Here is a 22,422-nt window from a genome sequence, read left to right on the forward strand (position 1 = left end):
GAACTGCTTGAATTGTTTCCTTCACTTGTTTGGTTGTTTTTTCTTTTTTCTTGGCTTTCTTTAGATTATTTAAGAGATTTGTTTATTTCTTGAAATTTTTGGTTTGTCTTTTCCTCCATTTCATGTAATTTTTTGTTTGTTTTTCTTCTATTTCTTTAAGGGATTTTCTCGTTTCCTCTTTCAGGGTCTCTATCATCTTCATAAAATAGTTTTTAAGGCCCTTCTCTTTTGCTTCATTTGAGTTGGTCTTTTCAGGTCTTGCTGGTGTGGAGTCCCTAGATTCTGGTGGTGTCATATTTGTCTTTCTGTTGTTAAGCATGTTCTTATACTATAATGGCCAGAATCAGAGTTGTCCTTCCTGCCAGGGAGGGTCCACTCTACAAGAGAATCAGGCCCTGGAACATGCAGGGTGGGAGTATGGCAGGAGTTGGGGTCCAAGCATAGCCTATACTCACCTCAAGCAGAGGATGGAAGGCAGAGGGTGGGCCAAATGTGAGGTGTGGCCAGACTCAGGTGGTCCTTCCTGCCAGGGTGAGTCCACTCTACTAGAGAAGCAGGCCCACAAAGATCCATGGAGGGAGCAATGGCGAGAGTTGGAGCACAAGCATAGTCCACACTCACCTCAAGCAGAGGGCCAAGGGCAGATGTGGGAACCAGGCTTTCTTTATTTTGAACTTCAACAAATTTCCAAGGCTTATTTGCAAAGTATTTTGAGGATTATTATATTTTTTAGTTTAAGATCTCATTTTTTCAGGTTGGTTATTGTCTTCCTCTAAAGCAGCAGATGCTAGTTTGGCCACTTTGGATCTTTATGACTGTAGATATGAAACTTTTCTTCGTTTGGAACAATGTTTATTTCCAGGTATTAGAAGATCTCCTGTCTAGATAACATGGAAAGATACTAGAACTAGAAAGAATAGATGGGATGTTTTGGCCTATGTGGTCTTATAATGCTGTGAAATTTTATAAACCTAGACCACTCTTTGCTACTTATGCAATATATTTTTTGGGAGGGATGATAATTGATGTAATACTATTCAGCATCCATGGCATTGTTTGTTTTGGCCTATGTTGAACTCTGTCTTCATTCCTTGGACATCCTATCCTTCATCGACACTGCAGAGGGATAGCACTGTTTTCAATTATCAAAGGAAGCGTGTTCTCTAGAATATTGACAATTCCACATGACATTCCACCTTTTCCTAGCAAGTGGACTTCAAATGTGATGTGTTAACTATTCTCTCTCTGGATCTCATTTTTCTCACTGATTAAACCCAGTTGCCCTGTATGATCTTACAAGTAGGAATTATAGTCATGATACAGCATGGGAGCCATTGTAAGGTACTTGGAAATCACCTCATCAACATAAATCCTCATACTGTGAATGTGAATATTCTTCATCAGAGGAGTCTGGTATGGTTGGTGGAGTGGGGGAGTTAAGTCAAAATTTCTTGTAATGGAGAACATGGTTTAATATGCTTATGGCTATGTGTATATTTTGTGAATCTTCTTTGATGAGATAGCTAATAAGTATTTGTTTTCTTATTGGTGGGTTTTGAGAATTCTTTAATATTTTGGACAGAAATGTTCCATCAGATATATATTTCATAGATATTTCCAGTATGTCCCTCATTTTTATTCTATTGTGATTATCTTTCACATAGTAAACTATAATTCTGAAACATTACCTCTTGTATTAATAAAGTTCATTAATAAAAACTTTAATGTAATTTAATGTTCAGTTTTTCAGCTCATGTATAATGGCATAGAAGTTTTCATCAAACCAGAGGCCTTTCAGTCTTTCTCTGAATTTTAGCTTAAGAAGTTTCTGATGCTAGTAGCTGTAGGGGTGAGCTCACAATACTGTCTCAAAGGGGTATGGACAGCGGTACGTGGAACAGGTGGTATAAAGGAAAAGCAAAAGCTCTTTCTCTCTCAGAAGCTAGCCACATTCCTAGAGCTCCTATCTCTCTGTAAGTAAATTCTATATTCAGTAAATATCTTAGACCTCCCTTTTAGATAGCATTATTTTCCCATCTGCTGGTGCCAGCAATCTCCAAACACTTTGGAAAGAAAATGGGACCCCACATCATTGACTCCACCTGACAAATACCATCCTGAAAACAGTTTGGAACTACATTGCTCGGCACAACTCTGGACCAATGAACTGACACGATACCCCTTTTACAATCTGACCAGAGCTTCAGACAAGAGCTTCAATCAACCTTAGAACTTCAGTCAAGAACTTCAATTAAGCATCTCTTGCCAAACAGAGACGATTTAATCTATTTAAGACTCTTGTTATACTAACATTTTCTTCCCACAGGTTCCTATGAGATTGTCGTCATCCCATTTCAACAGGAAGTAATTTTGAGAATACTTTTCCCTACTGTTAATATTACAGGATAGTTTACACCTCTTAGTGTTAGTTTTCAATTATTTTAGGGTTGGGATTGGAAGGAGGTGTTCAGACTTGGGCATCTCTTTCAGATAAGTTTAGGATTTAGAAGGTATAGATATGCTTAGTTTAGGATATAAGTAGATTATAACTTGCTTATGGCCTTCTATGTATATATGTTGTATATGTTTGAACTTTGCATCAAGTTTAAATCTTTTATTTAGACTAAAAGAGGAATTGTAGGGGTGAGCCCACAATACTGTCCATGCCCCAATGGGGTGTGGAGAGGGGTAGGTGGGACAGGTGGTATATAGATTAAAGGAAAAGCAAAAGCTGTCACTCTTGGAAGCTAGCCACATTCCTAGAGCTCCTGTCTCTTGGTAAGTAAATTCTGTATTCAACAAATATCTTAGACCTCCCTTTTCAGATTGCATTATTTCCTTATCAAGTCTTTTATTTTATTATTCAGGTTTTTAATTGACTGTTTTAGTAAAAAAACAATGTGTTTAACTATGACTTTTCATACAGATGTATTTTTGTGCTTTGTTCATATTTAGTTCAATATTACTGCCCCCAAGTCCTCCTTCTCCCTCTGATCCCAAAAAGTCTCTATTACACTTTCATGGCATATTTGTCATATATACATTTAATTGTCCATGCTTAGTATTTCCCTTTACTCTATTTACAAAGTGACATTGGAAATATTAGCACTGGGTTTTTAATAAGTAATAAACAAATAAGAAATGCTGGGAGGTGGTGGCATACACCTTTAACCTCAGCACTTGGGAAGCAGAGGAAGACAAACTCTGTAAGTTTGAGGCCAGCCTGGTCTCCAAAGCTACACAAAGAAAACCTTTGTTAATAAAAGTAATTAATTATTAGTTGAAAAGGTGGCCAGTATTTTAACAGAGATGATGCTGACAGATGTTTTTTACCTATTTTAATACATTATCTAAAGATAATACTTTTCCCTAATTGTTATTGTGTACAGTTTTAATTTTCCATTAAGCTATTTCCACTTCAAAGTTAATTTCTTATTACGTTGGATATTAAGTGTTCCCTCAATAGAATCTGTGCTACTGTTATGTAGTTTATAGCACTTCAAAGTCTCTAAATGGCACATACATAGATTCTTGATAATAGAGTGAATTCTCTCTTCTTCTACCTATGAAATTCACCTGAACTGACTTATTTTTTCTCTTTTTGTTATATTTTAGTAAATTTAAGTATCATGAGCTCCAGGAAAGACTAGTCTTACTATACTCTCGATTGTATAAATGTTTCTTTTATCCCTGTTGACTTCATACTCTGAATTTTGATTCAATACATTTGTGCTCCATAAAATTTTATGACATATAGCTCCTCACTCCTCCCCTATACTTCCATGTTAAATGCCTAATGCATTAAATTCTACACTGCCTGATATTACTATGTATATTCTTGCACTATCCGAAATTAAACTCTACTAATATTTTCTTTGCATTTGGGGGTTCTGTTTTGATTATCTATTTATAATAGCTATTAATATAAATATTTATTTTCTCTTTCTCTCATTGTCAATGCCTTCTCATCTTTGAAATGAATTCTAGAGTAATTAAACTTTATCTTTTCAGGTATTTGTTTCATACCATTGTAGATTCTGTTTTTCATTGAGAAGTCAGAAACACCTTTCTATTCAGCATCCTACATCCCTACAGTTCTTTACCGCCTTGAATTTCAGGCCCATTTCCTCATGATACAGTAGATTTCCTTCATCATCTCTTTGCTCAGTTATTTTATCTTTTCTATTCGCCACCTTAAAATATCAAAAATTCATTTGTCCAGTTCCTGTCCCTCCTCTCCATATGTAGATTCCTCTCTAAAAGCTGTTCTTTGGTAGATTTTAGAAAGCTTCTCCCTCCCTCACTTCTTCTGTCTCTCTCCCTTCCTCTTTGTCTTTTCCCCTTCTGTTCTTCGTTCTTTTGCATTTAACATTTCAGTAGCTATTCCCTTTATCTGTTTTGTTTTTGAGGAATTATTTCCTATTGCTAGCTGAACTCAATCCATTTTTCAGTATATTGCCATATTTTGCATTCAATTCTTTCAGCTAGTTCTATCTTTGAGTTGTTTTGTTTTTTGGTTTTTTTTTTGTCTTTGTCTTAATGAAGTCTTTTCACAATTAAAAAATTCTGACATTAATGTATGATTACTGGAACTACTATGCTGTCATAGAGCATTATCAACCTAATTTCTATTTCATTCCCTTCATTATAATGTGTTTTCTTGCTTCAGAGGCATTTTAATCAGTTTTACATTTGTCCTCAGCTAAAAATTTGGAACATTGTATTCAGCCACTGTTCTATTTTCTCCTACCCTATTTGTGAAATCATTGTTTCTGAGGGTTTTCTTCTTATATACCTTTTGGGAAAACATTCTTAGAAGATATCAGTAAACGCTGGAGGAATCATTCCTTCAACCTTAAAAAATTACCTTTAAAATTGTTTTTCATTCTCTTTTTCAATGTTCTCTCTTAAGTTTGCAGAGCCACATGTTCCCACTGCCTTCCACTACTCAATTGAAATAATAGTACTGCTATAAAATTTCTGTTTTCTTTTTTCAGAAAATTCTTGACAGAAAGAGGTCTAAGTCACATGTCTCCTTTTTTACACCTTCATTTATTTTCTCTAGATCTAATTAACTCTTGATTTATAATTTTGCACAAATTCTTATAGAGCATAACCTTGATTTCTCTGTCACTCATGGTGCATAGATTGTGAGATATCTTACTTTTTCATGTCTGTGTGACATCTCAAGTTGGCCCCACCCTTCTGAAAAATTTAGTTTCCCGTATCAATTTCTAATCTTCTGTTTCTGTTTCAGTGAAGATGTTCAATGTAGATTTCTCACTTGTATAATCTATATATCTGGGAACCCTCCAACAGCCAGCACTGTATTTCTCTCCAGATACTAAATATGTAAAATATAATGTTCACACTAGTTCATGTGGTCATGATCCATATTGTTTATGATCTAATAAAGCCTGTCTGAAGATCAGAATACAAAGCTAGTCACAGCCATAGAGCCATGCAGTGGTAATACACACTTTTAGTCCCATGAGACACATTAGTTAGCCATAGAGGCCAGGCAGTGGTGGCACATACCTTTAATCCCAGGATTCATGAGATAGAAAAAGATGGATCTTTATGAGATCAAAGCCACCCAGGGCTACATGAGAGTGAATCAGTCTAAAAGAGGAACAGAGCTCATGCCTTTAATCCCAGCACTAGTCAGGTATAAATAAGACAGGAGCAGAGTCTCAGTAATTAGTCTCCAGCCACGTTGAGGATTCATGGAGACACTATTACCCTCTCAGTCTAAGGGTAGAGATAAGAGTTACTGGCTGGCTGCTTTGCCTTTGGATCTTCAGGAAAGTTTAATTAGCTAATACATAATATATCACCACAGTGGCCACACATTTGAACCACAGTACTTTTTTCTCTTGTCTATAGTAGGCATTTAAATAATGTTCTTAATTTTATCCTGCTCGCTTTTTTTCAAATCTCTGTACTGAACATTAGGGTGAGCTCTATAAAACATTCAGCAGAGGATTAAATAATAGTAAGAGTGAAATCCCATTTTTCTCTGTAGAGTTGGTGCAAGAAGTTCTAAAGCAGTACAGGTGGCCCTGAGCTGGGGCAACTGTAGTCCCTAATTTTACAGAGGCTGTGTTGGCTATATTCCTAAAGTAAATGTCCTTGGAAATCAGTGTAATAGAGGAGGCCCAGGGAGAGTACATAGGCCCACATAGAGAAAGTCCATGTATTTACTCTAGTACAAGAGGTTGCTAGGTGATATCAAGCCTCATATTTTTAATTTTTTAAACTACGCTTATGAATATAATGTTTAAAATAAAATTTATTAGAATAGTTTTGAGATTTTATATATATACATACATATACATGTATAATGTGTGTAATTATTTAATCACTCAAACATACACATGTGTGTATTTTGTAGAAATTATATTAGAATTACTATTGTTTACATCATAATGGTTTTATGTAAAGATGTCCTTTATACAATAATATCCCATAAGAGTCATTGTAAAATGAATATATTTTTTAAATATTTATGTAATGTTTGAAATAATTTTGCCTTGAGATAATCACATGCTTTTCAATAAGTCCCTTTATGAGCACAAAAAAAAAGTTATAGCATGCACCAGGCGTTGGTAGCACACGCCTTTAATCCCAGTACATGGGAGGCAGAGGCAGTCAGATCTCTGTGAGTTCGAGGCCAGTCTGGTCTACAAATCAAGTTCCAGGACAGCCTCCAAAACACCGTGTCTTGAAAAACCAAAAAACCAAAAAAAAAAAAAAAGTTATAGCATGCTAGCTATAATTCAGAACTTAAATGGGTCAAGCAGATAACTACAGTCTTACATTGATGCTCTGTTCACAGAAATACATGTGGCATCAACAATAATGTGTGTCTTATTTCACAAATATTAGAATTTCTCATTAGTGCCTGTATTAAATATGTCAGATAAAAGTACATAACATTGTTCAAACACCTGAAAAACTTTGTTTCCTTTTTTCTCTTTGCTTTATTTCCTATGATGTACTTCAAAATTTTATTTCCTAATTTGTGCCATAAACTAATGAATGAAAGTAAAATGTGGCACAATTATTATAATGAAAAATGAAAATAAGATATTTTATGGGTAGATATATTTAAATAAGTATTTTATCTTTTTTTCCAGAATAGAAGTCTTTCACTGAACTTGCATAAATTTTGACTGCCTGAGAAACTAAGTAAGTTAAATTTTTGTACATAATTTCACATATTAAAGAATTTACAGGTAATTATATGGTATATAAAACAGAATTCCATGGGTGAGTATGTGCCTTAAGTTCAAGAACAGAGCATGCATTTAGATTTTATGACAATAAACATGGTCACATCATTAGAGTATTTCTAAACCCAAGCATTGTGTTGGTGACTTGCACACACTTACAGACACATTCACTTGAATGAAAACATTGAGAAAAATAATGCTTTATTAGTTATGTATACACATGACTACAAAGAATCACATGTTCTAAGGAGTTTACAATTCAAAGTATATTATAAATATTGTTGACATAAAATACTTTTGTATAATAGGGAACTCCATCTATATTCAAATGCACAGCAAGTAATCTAATTTATTTGATAGGCATTGTACTTACTAATACGCAATGGTTTTTGTTTTGTAATTGGTGATTGTCATGTAGACAGCTCATATTAAAAAGCAAGGAATACTAAAACTCCTTGCAATAGATGATCTACTCTCTACAGTTTTAATGTGGTATGAGATGGGGAGAATCTATACATGTAGAACTCCATAAAAACTTCTCTTGAACAAATCTTTGTAGGTAAAAGGATAGCTGTCTGACTTCTCCACATGCTCCATATTGGATGAAATGGTTAATACTAATCTACATGCAGGGGTTTTGTAAATAATCCATCAAATAATCAATTTACTGTTTTGGGGGGGTTGTTTGTTTTTGGGTTTTATTGTAAGTCAAGCATGCCTTGTGTCATTTTCTTAGGCTTAAATAATAGACGAGATGAGACAATATGCCATGTGTTAGACTAAAATCTTTAACAAATTCCATTGTAATTCTACCAGCCATATGAAGAGTATAGAACAGTGTGTAAACAAATAAAGACAGAGATCATAGGTATACATTACAAAGACATTGATAGAAAATGTGGAATTGTTTACATTAAGAAGACATTGCCTGGGTAGGAATTTTAGTTTAGTGATAGACTGATACTTACCTTGCATACCTAAACCTTTGGGTTTAATTCCTAGCTCAACCAAAGACTAAAAGAAAGAAGTAAAAGACAGAAAATGGGTAATACTTTTACATCTAGGTTACTCATCCTTTTGCTTAAAACTGTCTATGGATTCTGTACTAAAGTATGAGTAAACAAAAGGTTATAATGATATAATCCTCAGTAGTAGGAAAAAATGGTTTTACCATTGTGGCAGGATCATTACTCCTGAGTGTTAACTGGACAGGATTTAGGATCAGAATGGGAACAAAACCCTACATACATCTATAAAGGATTTTGTGTATTATGTTAATAGATGTGGGAAGATTCCCAACATGATCTTGACCCTAGATCTCTCTGGCAGTCTTTCATTGTGTACCCCATGAGTTGAGCTGCAGCATTTGCCTCTCTGCCTTCTTGTGTTGGATGCAAAGTGGTTGGCTTTAAGTTCCTGCCACCATGGCTTTGCCAACATCAGAATGTCTTCTTACCACAGACTCAATGGTATCCATGCCTGTTACCTTTAAAATGCATAGATATCAAGAAAAAAACAACAAAAAAGACAAGTTTATTTTGATACTATATTCTTTAGCTCTTTTAAACAGCTTGCTTATTTGGAATATATGACAAGGGTATCAGTTAGATCAAAATACATTCCATATTTGTGGTAGAACTGATAAGTATGATTAGAGAGCAGAATAAAAGAGATATAAAGTCTCAGTTTATGTGGAGATTTAGAGTTGTTGTCTGAGGTAGATACCAAATGTAATATTGTATATTAAATGAGATATTCAACTGTCTTCTTTATTGTTGTAAACAGCCTTTATTGCATAGAGATATAGTGTTTTCCAAATTTACAAAGAATTTTTTATAATGAAGAAATAGACTTTTGTCATACCCTCCTTGCTCTAAAATACTAATGCATTTGGCACTTTATTGCATTAATGTGGTACATTCTAGCTACTTTTTTATCTATGTATAATTATAACTGCACCTCATGCACAAGTTCCACTTGGTCATGGTGAATTACCCACACCTTCTCAATACAGCATCATCAAACAGGGAACTAAGTAGTCTAACAAATCAGTCTGTGGAGTATTTTCTAAACATAAAATATAGCATAATAAAAGGTAATAAAACATAAATATACATAATCTAGGATGTACATGTATATCATTGCCTGACAAACTAACATTTAAAAAGAGTTTGTTAAATTAATTAAGAATGATAAACAACAATAATTTGAATTAACAATTAGTTACATTTATATATTGATGTGTTTGTATATACATGTAACAATAATAATTAAAGAAAAAGAGAACATGAATTTGGGAGAGAGATATAAGGGGGTACATGGAACAGGTTAGGAGGAGAAGAGGGAAGGGGAAATAATGTAATTATATTTTAATTTTTAAAAAGTTAAAAAATATAAAATATAACTTAAATAGTGTCATATCTCTCATTAACTAACAAGTAAAGATTCTTAAAACAAATGAACAACAACAAAAAAAAAAAGAATGAAAATTGAGATGACTATGTGTTTCATAGTCCCTAAGTTCTAGAAAAGATAAACTATTAATAGATATTAATGAATGTTCAGGAAAGCAGATATATCTGTGTTGATTTTCTTTTTAAATTAAAACTGAGAAGTCACATAAGTTGATGTGAAGTAATAAGATTTGGTTAACAGCATCTAGACCAATGGTGACTCTGTACCAAGGATGGCCAGGCCATTACTAGCCAAGTGTCACCCATGATGGTTTAGACGTATGGAGAAGAGGCTTTAGTGAGTTACTGTGATTCTGTGATAATTTAAAGTGTCTCATGTTAAATATGGCGATTACACAAATCCGTTTGGGATTTAAAATGTAAATCCGTTTGTGATAGCATATAATTATCACTTGATATGAGAGCTTTAAAAGAAAATCTGATAATATGTCTCTCTATTGCTTGCATTCTGATTTCAGAAAACTTAAATGTGTATCTTTTGGTATTACAGATAAAGGACTGGGTTTTGTATCTCAAGGCTTCAACCCCAGTAATGCCATTTGTCATTTGATATAATTCTAGTAAAACTGTCCATTTTCAAAGATTATTTTGATATTTAATCTAAATAAGAAAAGGCAGTAGATTTTTGAAGATCTCATACATGCATGGATGATATCAAGAATGGTCACAAGAAACTGCCAGATCCCAATTTTCACTAAAATCTCACCAAATAGATACAGGACAAAGGGAAAACTTGAAGTAACTTTAAGTAACAAAAAATATTGTCTTATATGTTGGTACTTGCAAAAAGTAATAACTATAGTTCCCTTTAGGGAAAAATAAATGTACATCTCCAAAATAATAATTGTCTATAATTTAGTCTACACTTACGTGTTCTGTCAATATCTAACTACATTATAAAAGTAATGACATTAATGAGTTTAACATCTTTTTAACATCAGACAATAGATACATATGGAGAAGTAGACAGTGAGTTTGTTATGCGTAGGTGTGTGGATTTATGCCTGGGTCTTCAATTCAATCTCATTGACCAACTTGTCCATTTTTATATCAATACCATGTGATATTTATCATTATAGCTTTGTTACAAGCTTGAAATTAGGGATGATGATTCCTATCAAAGTTCACCACAATTCTTTACAGATATTGAAAGGACAATACTCAATTTCATATGTGAAACAAAAACCCAGGATAGCTAAAATGATCCTGAACGCCTGGATATTTTAAAACAAATTATTTTAATGCTTTTGAAATTATGAATCTGTGGGACCTTTTAAGTTTGTGAAATGTTTATTGTGTGATGTCTTTTTTAATTGACAATCTTGTGGATGAACAAGAAAGGAAAGATTGTGACTTAACAGTAATGTGTTTTGTGTCAAGTAGAAAAGGGGTGAGTTATGCTAGCTAGTTTTCTGTCAACTTGGCACAAGGTAGAGTCATTAGACAGAAGGGAACCTCAATTTAGAAAACGCATCATTAATATCTGGCTGTAGGCAAGTCTGAATGACATTTGCTTAGTGACTGAAGGGGGACAATCCAGTGTATTATGGGTGGGACTTCTCCTGAGCAGGTAGTCCTGGGTTCTATGAGAAAACACACTGATCAAGTCATATGGAGCAAACCAGTAAGCAATTCTTCTCCATGACCTCTACTTTGGCTCCTGCCTTCAGCTTTCTACCCTGTTTGAGTTCCTGTCCTGACTTCCTTCAATGATGAACAGTTACATAGGAACCTAAGCCAAATAAACCCTGACCTTCCCAAGTTGGTTTGGTCACAGCAATAGTGTTCCTAACTAGGATCTTACCTTTTACATTTATTCATAGTGTTTGATCAATAGAGTAAAATAGTCACATAAATGTAGAAAATTAGCACAACGTAAAAACTGTGAAAATAAAATTCCATCCAACTTTTACAAAAGTTCTGGCCCATTGAAAACAAACAAACAAAATAATCAATTTATTATATTATCTGTAATTTAAATTATTGTTTCAAAATATTAAATAACAATTGGTAATGTTCATTGCAGCTGCTTTGCAATGAAGTAATACATAAGTGATATCAATATAATTTAAGTTATTTGCTTCCTTGAGTTTTGAATACAAATTTTAAAATATTTTAAAATATTTGCTAGCAAATAAATTAGAAAGACATTATATCTCTCAACAAGGCTGATAGATTTTTTCAAGATATCTCAATTCAATTTTTCATTAAAATTTTTGAACAGTTCTTTCAACTCTTGCTACAACTTTGGCATTTTTCTAATCTCCCAGGATATGATATCAAAATATACAAATAAATAACGAAGAAAAAAATTTAAAGGATCCCCCTAATATTAAGAAACACATCTGGGAAATCTTGTAACAACTGTAATCCTATATTAAAATAATAAAGCCGGGCGGTGGTGGCGCACGCCTTTAATCCCAGCACTCGGGAGGCAGAGGCAGGCGGAGCTCTGTGAGTTCGAGGCAGGGCTGGACCGACAGCCTCCAAAACAATACAGAGAAACCCGTCTCGTAAAAAATAAATAAAGAAAGAAAGAAATAAAGAAAGAAAGAAAGAAAAGAGTTATTGTAAGATTATTCCTTCTCTTAAGGTTAAAGAAGACACAGAGGAAACTCTACCAATGCTATTATTTTGAAGATATCCTTGAAAATAACTTTTAAATATTAAGAAAATATGCAATGAGATCCACTACTTTATACTTTCTTAATATAAATACTGAATAACTTCCAGCAGTTTAAAGCTTAAAAAATGTAAAAAATACTCTGAAGTCTTTGTCTTCCTGGGCCATTTCCTTTTGTCAGTTACACAATGGCAAGAGAGTAAGAATTTTCTTCCTCTTCTAAAAATAAGAATAAATTCAGACTATATCTTATATTTGTAATTAACTGGATATGGATAATGCACTGTCTTATTCTCAATGCTCATAGAATATTGCAATAGTCAAGGCAGAAAGGTTGTAGCAGCCAAATGTCAGAGTGAATTTATGCTTTGTGTCTTCTGGCCCTTATACTCGTAAATTCAAGGCAGCTGAGAACTACACAGATTGCGCCCATCAACACTTCCTTATAGGAGATAAATTGACTCATGAGATCCTCCAGCACAATTTTGAACCACAATTGACAGTTAATGATGGCTGGGGAAAGGTATGCCACTTTCTGCAATGAGATAAACAACAATAAGTTTATAAAATAGTATATGAATTATTTAATACTTCAGTAAATCATGCAAGCAACTGTAATTAAAGCTTGTGGATTACACATAAGGAAAAAGCGATAAATGTGGGAGGAGACTTTGAAAAAAATGATTTCAACAAGAGAGGGAAAGAGGATGAGAGAGAATGAAAAGCAATGAAAATAACTAAAATTCATTATATACATATATATGTATATATACATGTACACACACACATATATATTTGAGGTATAGATGTGTGAGATGTAATTGATATTATATATGTATGTACACATCAAAAAGCAAAATAAATGAATTCAATATAAAGAAAATGGCAACACAGATAACCCTCAAATACTTAAAAATAATTGATGAGAGGGAACATTTTAAGTCATTCTGAGGCCAATATCATTTTAAGAGCACACCACACAAAAGGAAAGGGTATGACTCTTTTGAGCTATTCTAAAATCAAACACATTATTGACATTATAATTTGGAGCATCTTAGTCTCGCATTTATTAAATTTTTAAAATTACTATAGGAAATTAAAATAAATGCTTAAAATTTGGGAAGGTCTGTGAAACAGAGCAGTTCAGTTTTATGTGTACTTATCTACAGCTAAAGGATTTCTAAACTTATAATTCCCAGCCATAATATCCACAATTATAACTACAAGGGCTTGGTAGTCACAGATCATTTTATAGAAATGTAGACAAAGACTTGCGATCTAAAACCCTGCCAAATGATAACTGCATCCTCCAGGTATGGTCAAAGCCAACCCCACAGGATATTTAAACAGTTCCCCAGAAATAAGAAATCAGGTTTTCAGGTGTCCCTTTTCTGTCTCCTCTCTGGAAGGCTGGAAAAACATCCAGGAGTTTTGTATCCATTAAACACAGGCTTCTAGTGCATTTTGATTTGGTCTGATTTGGATTGCTGTGTCAGCAGAGAGGCTTGTCGGGGTACAGAAACTTTTCATCTACCTCTGAAATGCTTTATAGGTTTGGCAAAAATGAAGCCTTATTACTTTTAGCTTTATAGGCAAGTTGATGATTTCTAAGTCATAGTTAGTGGTAAATAAAACATTGAGAACTTTGAAATACTGAAAATTAACGAGAAAAAACAGAGCCTTCATCCAGTAACTAACTGATGGAAGCAGAAACAGACACCCACAGCTAAACACTGAGCCGAACTCATGGAATTCAGTTGCAGAGAGGGAGGAGTAATGAGCAAAGGAGTGAAGAACAGACTGGAGAAACCCACAGAAACAGCTGACCTGAAAAAGGGGTAGCCCATGGATCCCAGACTGACAGCTGGGAAACCAGCATACAATGGAACCAGAACCCCTAAACATGGATGTCAGTTAGGAGGACTGGGAAGTCTATGTTGGAGAATGAGCTAAATGGGCAGAATACCTTCCATTCTATGCTTAATATGGCCCATATCAAAACTCAGCACTCACTTACCTAAGTTGTCCTCAATACTGCCATAATGTAATTATCTCCTTTACTACTACCTCCATGGCTTGCAATTATCTTTTGAATTCTCTATCCCTGGGACTGGCTTGAAGGAATAAACAGCATATTGCTGCTTTCTTTTTTGTATTAATTCACCCATCTCTGGCACATGATGACTACCCTGTATGGGTGAGGAAGTTTATGATTAAGATTAATAACAGACCGGGCGGTGGTGGTGCACGCCTTTAATCCCAGCACTCGGGAGGCAGAGGCAGGTGGATCTCTGGGAGTTCGAGGCCGGGCTGGACCGACAGCCTCCAAAACAATACAGAGAAACCCTGTCTCGTAAAAACCAAAAAAAAAAAAAGATTAATAACATAAAATATGTTCACAATAAAAGTAAATCCATAAAGCATAAAGCAATACATGCACTATGGGTTCAATAAGAAGTAAATCAATGTCTAAGACACTGCCTGAAAAACACAGTTTTTATCTTTTGGAAGTCTGTGAGTGTTTCTCACACCTTTGAGTGTGTGATCACTCTTTAAAGTTGATGACCAAATTTGATGTACATATTAGCATTTGCATAGCAGATAAATACTGATCCACAACTATTCTATTATTCTGTGAATATTTTGATTTTTTAAATTGCAATAATAATACCAATTGTCATTCCTCTAATGCTATATTTTATTAATTTCTGAATGCATGTAATTTCTGGTTTTAAATTTTAATCCTCACAATTAAAGTGAAGGAGTTTGGTATCCTAATATTACAAAAAAGAACACTGAAGCATGATGGGGAAGAAATGACCATACTAAATTCACAGATAATTGCACATATGCATTTCTCCTTCTTTGTTTTGCCATGTGACTTTCAGATGACCTACTAATAAATTTCACAATAGCCTGATCTAAATCTGTTTTCACTAATAACAGTGAGAAAAGAGCCAGAGGTTGGACAATTACTAGAAAGATGAAAGGGTATGAATAATGCACATACTGCATAATAGGCCCATTTAGATTATCTGTGGGCCAATGGCAAGAGCACTCTGCCCTAATCCATTCTCTACTACACAGTGCTTCCCCATGACTATGCCAGATGCATAAACAGAGGGACAGGGTGAATGATTCATGCATAAGAGGTGGTTGCTAAATGGCTGCTGCCAGGAAGTCTATAACATGTACAAGTACTTTTTGGTTTAATACATTTTGCATTCTTAGACAACCTGGTCATTTAGATAGTAATGGCTAACAGACAGCAGCAACAAAATATTTTTGATCAAACATAAAGTAGTCCTGAATTTAAACTCTACTTTTGAGGGATTAGGATATAGCTCACTGTAACTCTCTCGCCCCGAATGCTTGAAACACTGACATTGATCTCCAGCAACAGACAGAAGAAACTATTTCTGCCCTTCTTTCCTAATGGTGACCATATTATATAATTTTCCATCATGGAAATGCAGAGATGTCTTAATAAAACTTCCTGTAAGAGATTTTTCTAAAATAAAACTGTTTTGTACATGATGTGAGTTGTAACTGTTAGGTTCCTAATTATTACCAAGCTTGAAGGCCCTTGGGGATGGACCCCTTCCTCACCAGCAGCAACTTGTAAAACTAGAAGGGAAATGGTCTCTATTTGCTGAAGAGAGATGCTTCCTTGGCAGAACTCTGACTACTGGAGACTTGAATGAGATCTCAGTACCTGGGCAGAGAAATGAAATTCTATACTTCCTAGAAATTCATTAGTAGGCAACTTTCTAAATCATGCTAGATAGTAACTATCAACCCAAAGGCTCTCTGATAAGAAACAAAAACATACCATCATTTCCAATCTTAAGGATTAATCGAAATTGATATATCAATCACCTGGAAAAGGAATACCTTTAAGGAAGTGCTGTCTGGTCTAAGCACTTTAGAAATAGTATAAAACCTGCACAATTTACACACAGGTCCCTCTGGCCATTGTCTAGTCCCACTCTTTGATAGTCTTTCATTTTACTCTGTTATAAATCCTGCCTTTTATACTCGACTCTGTGTATATGTGCTGTATTCTTTCATCAAAAGCTTTCATAAATAAGAAGTGAAGGGCACACCAGAGTCAGATCCTGGAGACATAACAACTTTCTTGGGTAGGCAAAGCTGGTATTTTACATGCTCAAGACATTTTTTAAAAATTAAATTGAAGAGAAAACTGATATGTATTTATAAAAGAATTATGAAGCATCAGTAAAATAGTATAGTATATATTGTGCTAGACACTAGGGAAATAAAAAGAAATAAATCATAATAACTAGTTTTAAAATATCTGACTTTGACTAATAAATGATGTCTCTGACACAGTATTAACAGTATGTGTGCAAATATGTATATTTATATTTTCACAAGAGTACTATAAACTAAGAATAATAATTTGTAGAATGTCCAAAAATATTGTGGCTTGCCTGAGGAGGTGTATTTAAAACACTTTCATTGTACAAGGGTGCCTTCTTAGATTAGGATCTCTGCTATGATATATTATTATCTCTTATTTTCTTTAATTTCTTGGAGAAATGGGATAATTATGGGAGATATTTGTGCATATTTATTTAACACAAATGTACAAAATGAGACATGGATGATAGATTAAAGGTAGATGGTAGATAGATAGAAGATAGATAGGTAGGTAGATAGATTGATAGATAGATGGTAGATGATCCATAGATGATAGTTAGATAGTGTCATCATTCCCTTAGCGAGTCTTGAGGTCACATGATAATGAAGAATGGGGATCGTGTTAAATCCCTTGAGTATCCATGCGGAAATCTGGACTGCATACAACTGAACTGTGGGCCCAAAGCTCCTCATCAATGAACTCTGATCAAAATAGCATTGTATACGGGCCTTGTGTCTCAAGAGATGGTCTAAAATATATCTGTGCATCATATGTCATCTGAGAAAAAGGAATTGAGGGATTTCCTCCACCATAAAATAAGCCCATCTGGGATAGGGTGGGGAAATGGATTAATGATTAATATGTGAGGGTCATGATGACTGTGGTTAGTGTCATCCCTTTGTTGATGGTACTGGGTTGTGTAAGAAAGCAAACTAAGCAAGCCTTGGGGAGCATGTAAGTAAGCAGCAACTCCGCTATTGTCTCTGATTCAATTCTTGCGTGTACCAGAGTGCCCCTGCTCTGACTTCCTCAATGATGGTCTGTAACATGTAAAGTAAAATAAACCCTTCCTTAACAGGTTATTTTTGGTCACTACTTTATCACGGCAATAGAAAACCAAATTAGGACAGAAAGAAAATACTGTCATCTTCCTAAATTGACCTTATTTTATTTAGTAGGATCACTTCCAATCTCACCCATTTTCTTGTATATGGTGGTTGCATTCATCTTTATGGCTCATAAATGTCCATTTTGTATTTTTACCACATTTTAATTACAACCTCATCTACTGATGGCATATAGGTTGATTGTGTGCAATGAATAGTGTGGATAGTGTTACAAAAACATGGGAGTATAAGCCAGGCATTGGTGTTACATGCCTTTAATCCCAGCACTTGGGAGGCAAAGGCAGGTGGATCTCTGTGAGTTCAAGGCCAGCCTGGTCTACAGAGGGAGTACCAGGGGAGGCTCCAAAGCAATACAGAGAAACCCTTTCTTGAAAAAGCAAAACAAACAAACAAACAAACATGAGAGTGTCCGTATCACTGTTAGTGTGCTTTCTTAGAGTCTACTTGGTATATACCAAAAGGTGTTATGGCTGACTCATATGATAGTTTTGCATCAAATTTGTTGAGAACTTTCACATTGATTTCCACTTGAGTTGGACTCTTGTACAGTGATGCACTATGTATTTAGCCATAATCTTATCAATTGTGAATTGGTGATTAAGAGTTGTATGCAATAAGATGATAAATTTGCCTATATAAGTGCATTTGATATAATAAATGCACATTGGGTTTTACCAATAAGTATTTTATGACAAAAAGTTCTTTTCTGTATGGTTCCCTGAGCAACTCATTATAGAACCTTAAATACAACTGTTAAAGAAAACATTTTAAATGGTTTAAAATACATATCAGAACAGTTGACATCCCGGGGTGTATGCTACCATTTCTCAATTAGAAATCCACCTACCTTTCTGTGTTTTACTTTATAATACTAAGGCTGAAATCCACTAACATGTGCATCAGCCTGGTCTACAGAGCAAGTGCCAGGACAGGCTCCAAAGCTATACAGAGAACCCTGTCTCAGAAAAAGGAAAACAAACAAACAAACAAACCGTGAGAGTGTTTGTGTCGCTGTTAATGTGCTTGTTTAGAATCTGGTTGGGTCTTATTCTGGTTTCCCAACTGTCAGACTGGGTTCTATGTGTTCCCATTTGCTGAGGTCAGATGTTTCTGTGGGTTTCCTGAGAATTGTCTTGACCCCTTTGCTCATCACTCCTTCTCTGCAACTAGATTCCAGGAGTTCAGCTCAGTGCTTAGCTGTGGATCTCTGTTTCTGCTTCCATCAGCTACTGCTGAAGGCTCTAGGATGGCATTTAAGGTAGTCATTAATATCATTGTAGAGGAAGGGCATTTAAGGTAGCCTCTCCACTATTGATTAGATTCTTACTTGGGGTTATCCCTGTGGATCCCTGAACATTTTCCTAGTGAGAGATTTCTCTCTAAACCTAAAATGGCTCCCTCTATTAATGTATCTCTTTACTTGCTCTCTTTATATATTCTTCCCTTGACTCAATCTTCCTGATCCCTCATGTTCTCCTCCCCGCTCCCCTCCCTCTTACCTGCCCCCACACCATACTCCCAATGTGCTCAGGAGATCTTGTACCTTTCCTCTTCTCTGGGTGTCCATGCTATATCAAATTCTGATAGATGTTATTTTGATTAGAATAAATGTGCCAGGTGATCTTTTCTGACAAGTGAGTAGATTCAGGTAAGGTTGGGAATCTCAGAGTTGCAAGTCTTCCTGAGATGTCTTTGTTTAAGTAGTCTTTCTGAGGGTAATGATAGTGTCCTATTCATTCATCAGAACCTTTCATTAATTTTTCTGGGCAAAGAACCCCAAATAAAACAGATAAGAAGCTGACTGAGAAGAAAGTCTAACAGAGAAGCAACTATGAATGTCAAATATGGGTGATGGTTACAAATAATGACAGAAATGGAGAGTGAAGTAGTCATGTGTATTTTATTCCTTGCTATTCATTCCATATATATATGGAATGTGTGCATGTGTGTTTCATACGTTTTGATAGCTCTTCTTTCTTCTTAATTATTTTAATATATGTGCTGTTTCTGTAACAAATAGCCTCACAATGGACTCATTTCAAAACAGTATCGAGGTGAGACTATCATTCTATTAGAAGAGTAAATATTACTAGTTAGAATCATATACTGTGGATGTTGTGTAAGGATACAAAAAAAAATGACTGAGGATGGAGGAGATGGTTCAGCCGCTAAAGCACTTGTTGTGTAAGCATAAGGTACTGGGTTGAAATCCACACAACTTGATAAAATTGGGTAATAAAATGCACACCTGCCATGCTAATGCTTCCAAAGAATAGATAGGAAATTTCCCAGAACCTCTTGGGCCAGATACCCAGACATATGCAACAGCAGTTACCAAAGAGATCGTGTCTCCAACAATGGGGAAGGTGAAAACAAGCATTGGCCATCATTTTCTGGTCTCTGAACATAGACACTGGCATGTGTGCACCTGTATTCAGACACACACACAGACACATGCATGACTTTCAGTATTTTATAAGTTCTCTTTTGAAAACTATTATGGGTTTGTATGAAGGATAATTGCAGAATAAATATTCACAAAAGCATGTATATAGTATTAATATGCTAAAGAATCATTTGACAAGTATTTGTTTGCTGTGTCTAACCTTTCATTCTCCATTTTCTGATGCTTGAGCTAAAACTGTAATTTTCTTCTTTGTCCATCACTGGAATTTGCTATAGATTTTGTCAATGAAGATTACTAGAGAGACAGAGAAAAGCAAGAGTGTAAGAAAAGATTATTTTCTCTTTTGTTGACTTTGCCTTCAGAGTTTCTTTTATTTTGAGATGCAGTTGGCTTCCATCTCTAGTTCATTATATTCTCAGAATCACCAGACTTTATGCCTTCCAAGTGTGTTATTTTCAAACAACCTATACACCCTCAACATGTGGTCCCCAATGAGTAGGAGCTCTCATTCAATCTCCTGAGGGCCGCACCTCAGCTCTGGGAACCCAGTGATCTGAGCCCAAGCAGGCATCAAATTGTCTTAGAAGTCATGGTTCCCAGCCCCAATGGATTTCTTCACAGAGGTCTTAGCTTTATTTTTTTACAACCTCGATGGTGTCCTCTACTTGGATGGCAGAGTCCTGATCTATGAGTTCTCTTTCCTAGACGTCTAGATTCTAGAAACCTCTCCATTCCTTCATGTTATCTGCTTCCTAGATTTAATATCTCTGTGTGGCTTAGCAGACTTTTACACGTTAAATCCTCTCTACTGAAGTGCCTAGCTTGATTTCTATTTTACTGTCATAATGTGGTTTCTAATAGCTGTGAGAACAAAAGTCCACATCCACACACTTAATTCCATGTCTTCTTAATTTGGGGCTAATAGAGGGAATCATGTAAATAGTACCTAAAGTGGTGTTTCCCAAATTGTTTTCTAGGGAATTCTTCTCTTGCTAAGATTTTGTTTTACAAAGTAAAGTTCACAGTCATAAGGAGTTAAGAAATGGTATCTTCCCACAGCAAACTATTAGCAGCTTGGCACACATGAGTGCAATAAAGACTGTGAGAAGAAGAGAAGAGAAACCTGTTTTAATATTGACTCAGCATCTCTTCTCCAAATTATTTGACTGGGGAAACTGTTTTCTTTTCATTTAGTCTCTATTACCATTCCAGGGCATACATTGAGAGATAGCATTCTCAGGAATCCTATGAAAGTTTGAAACGTTATAATTTGATGGAGTTACTTTTTTCAATATCCTTTTGTTAACAAGGTGTCTTTAGGCCTTACATGTTTTATTTGTGTTTCTACTTCACCGAGAGATTAATGCTCATTGTGTTAAGATTCAGAAAGAAGATGAGGAATGATATGGAGGATGTCAAATTCCAAAAGGACAATACTGGGAAATGAAATAGAGTGTGAGAGGGAGCACTGGAGAAAAGGGAAGAAGAATCATGTTTCATTAGATGGGGACTGGTGCGATTAAGGTTAGTAAATGAGCTATGATATGATACCAGTGCCTAGGTATGATTCCCAGCTGTAGCACATTAATGAGAATTGATTTTAAATATTTTTTCATGCTCTGGGTTCCTTGGTTTGGTGTGTGTGTGTGTGTTTTAAAATTAAACTGTAATTATAATGGCAAAATGCATGCTTCCTCTTCCTCCCTCTATTCCTCCTCCATGCATTTTTTATTACTCACTTCAGAATTCTTAGCATCTAGTTTTCTTAAAATTATTTTTATGTGTATATGGAACATACATACATAAATATGTAAATATAACCTGCTCAGTGGATATACTATTACTTGTTTGTATATGATTTCACAGGTGACCACTTGATATTAGATAATGAATTGGGATTCTTCCCTTGGTGCTTTGGTTTCTTCATCTTTACATAGAGAAAAATAGAATATTCTTGACAGAATTTAAATTAAATGAAAAATCAATATTGTCTAGCTTAGATGATGAGGGATCTGTCTGGCTTTTAATCACTTAATATACTCCCTAAAATAGAAACGGACCATGAGTAATTATATCATTACACCATTTTTGTTTATATAAAGAAATGATATATTTTTCTTCCAGTATGGAATGATCTTTAGAAGGATCTACTTCAGCTATTCTATAAGTGAAAATAGTCTACAAAATTTAAATATACTTGGTTACTAAATAAAATAATAAGTTGGATAGAGACCTCATCTCTTTTATCTTTAATAGCCAGATGTTTCAATTAAAATTGAAATTGTCTATCTGCAGTTGATGGTTTTTGTTTTCATGAAAAATGACAGATTATTATGATCAAGTTATTTTTGTTGGGTAGATGGGTTTTGAGATTCAGTCCGTCTGAAAAGA

This window comes from Mesocricetus auratus, unplaced genomic scaffold, assembly GCF_017639785.1.
Source record: "Mesocricetus auratus isolate SY011 unplaced genomic scaffold, BCM_Maur_2.0 Super-Scaffold_100007, whole genome shotgun sequence".
Classification (NCBI taxonomy): Eukaryota; Metazoa; Chordata; class Mammalia; order Rodentia; family Cricetidae; genus Mesocricetus; species Mesocricetus auratus.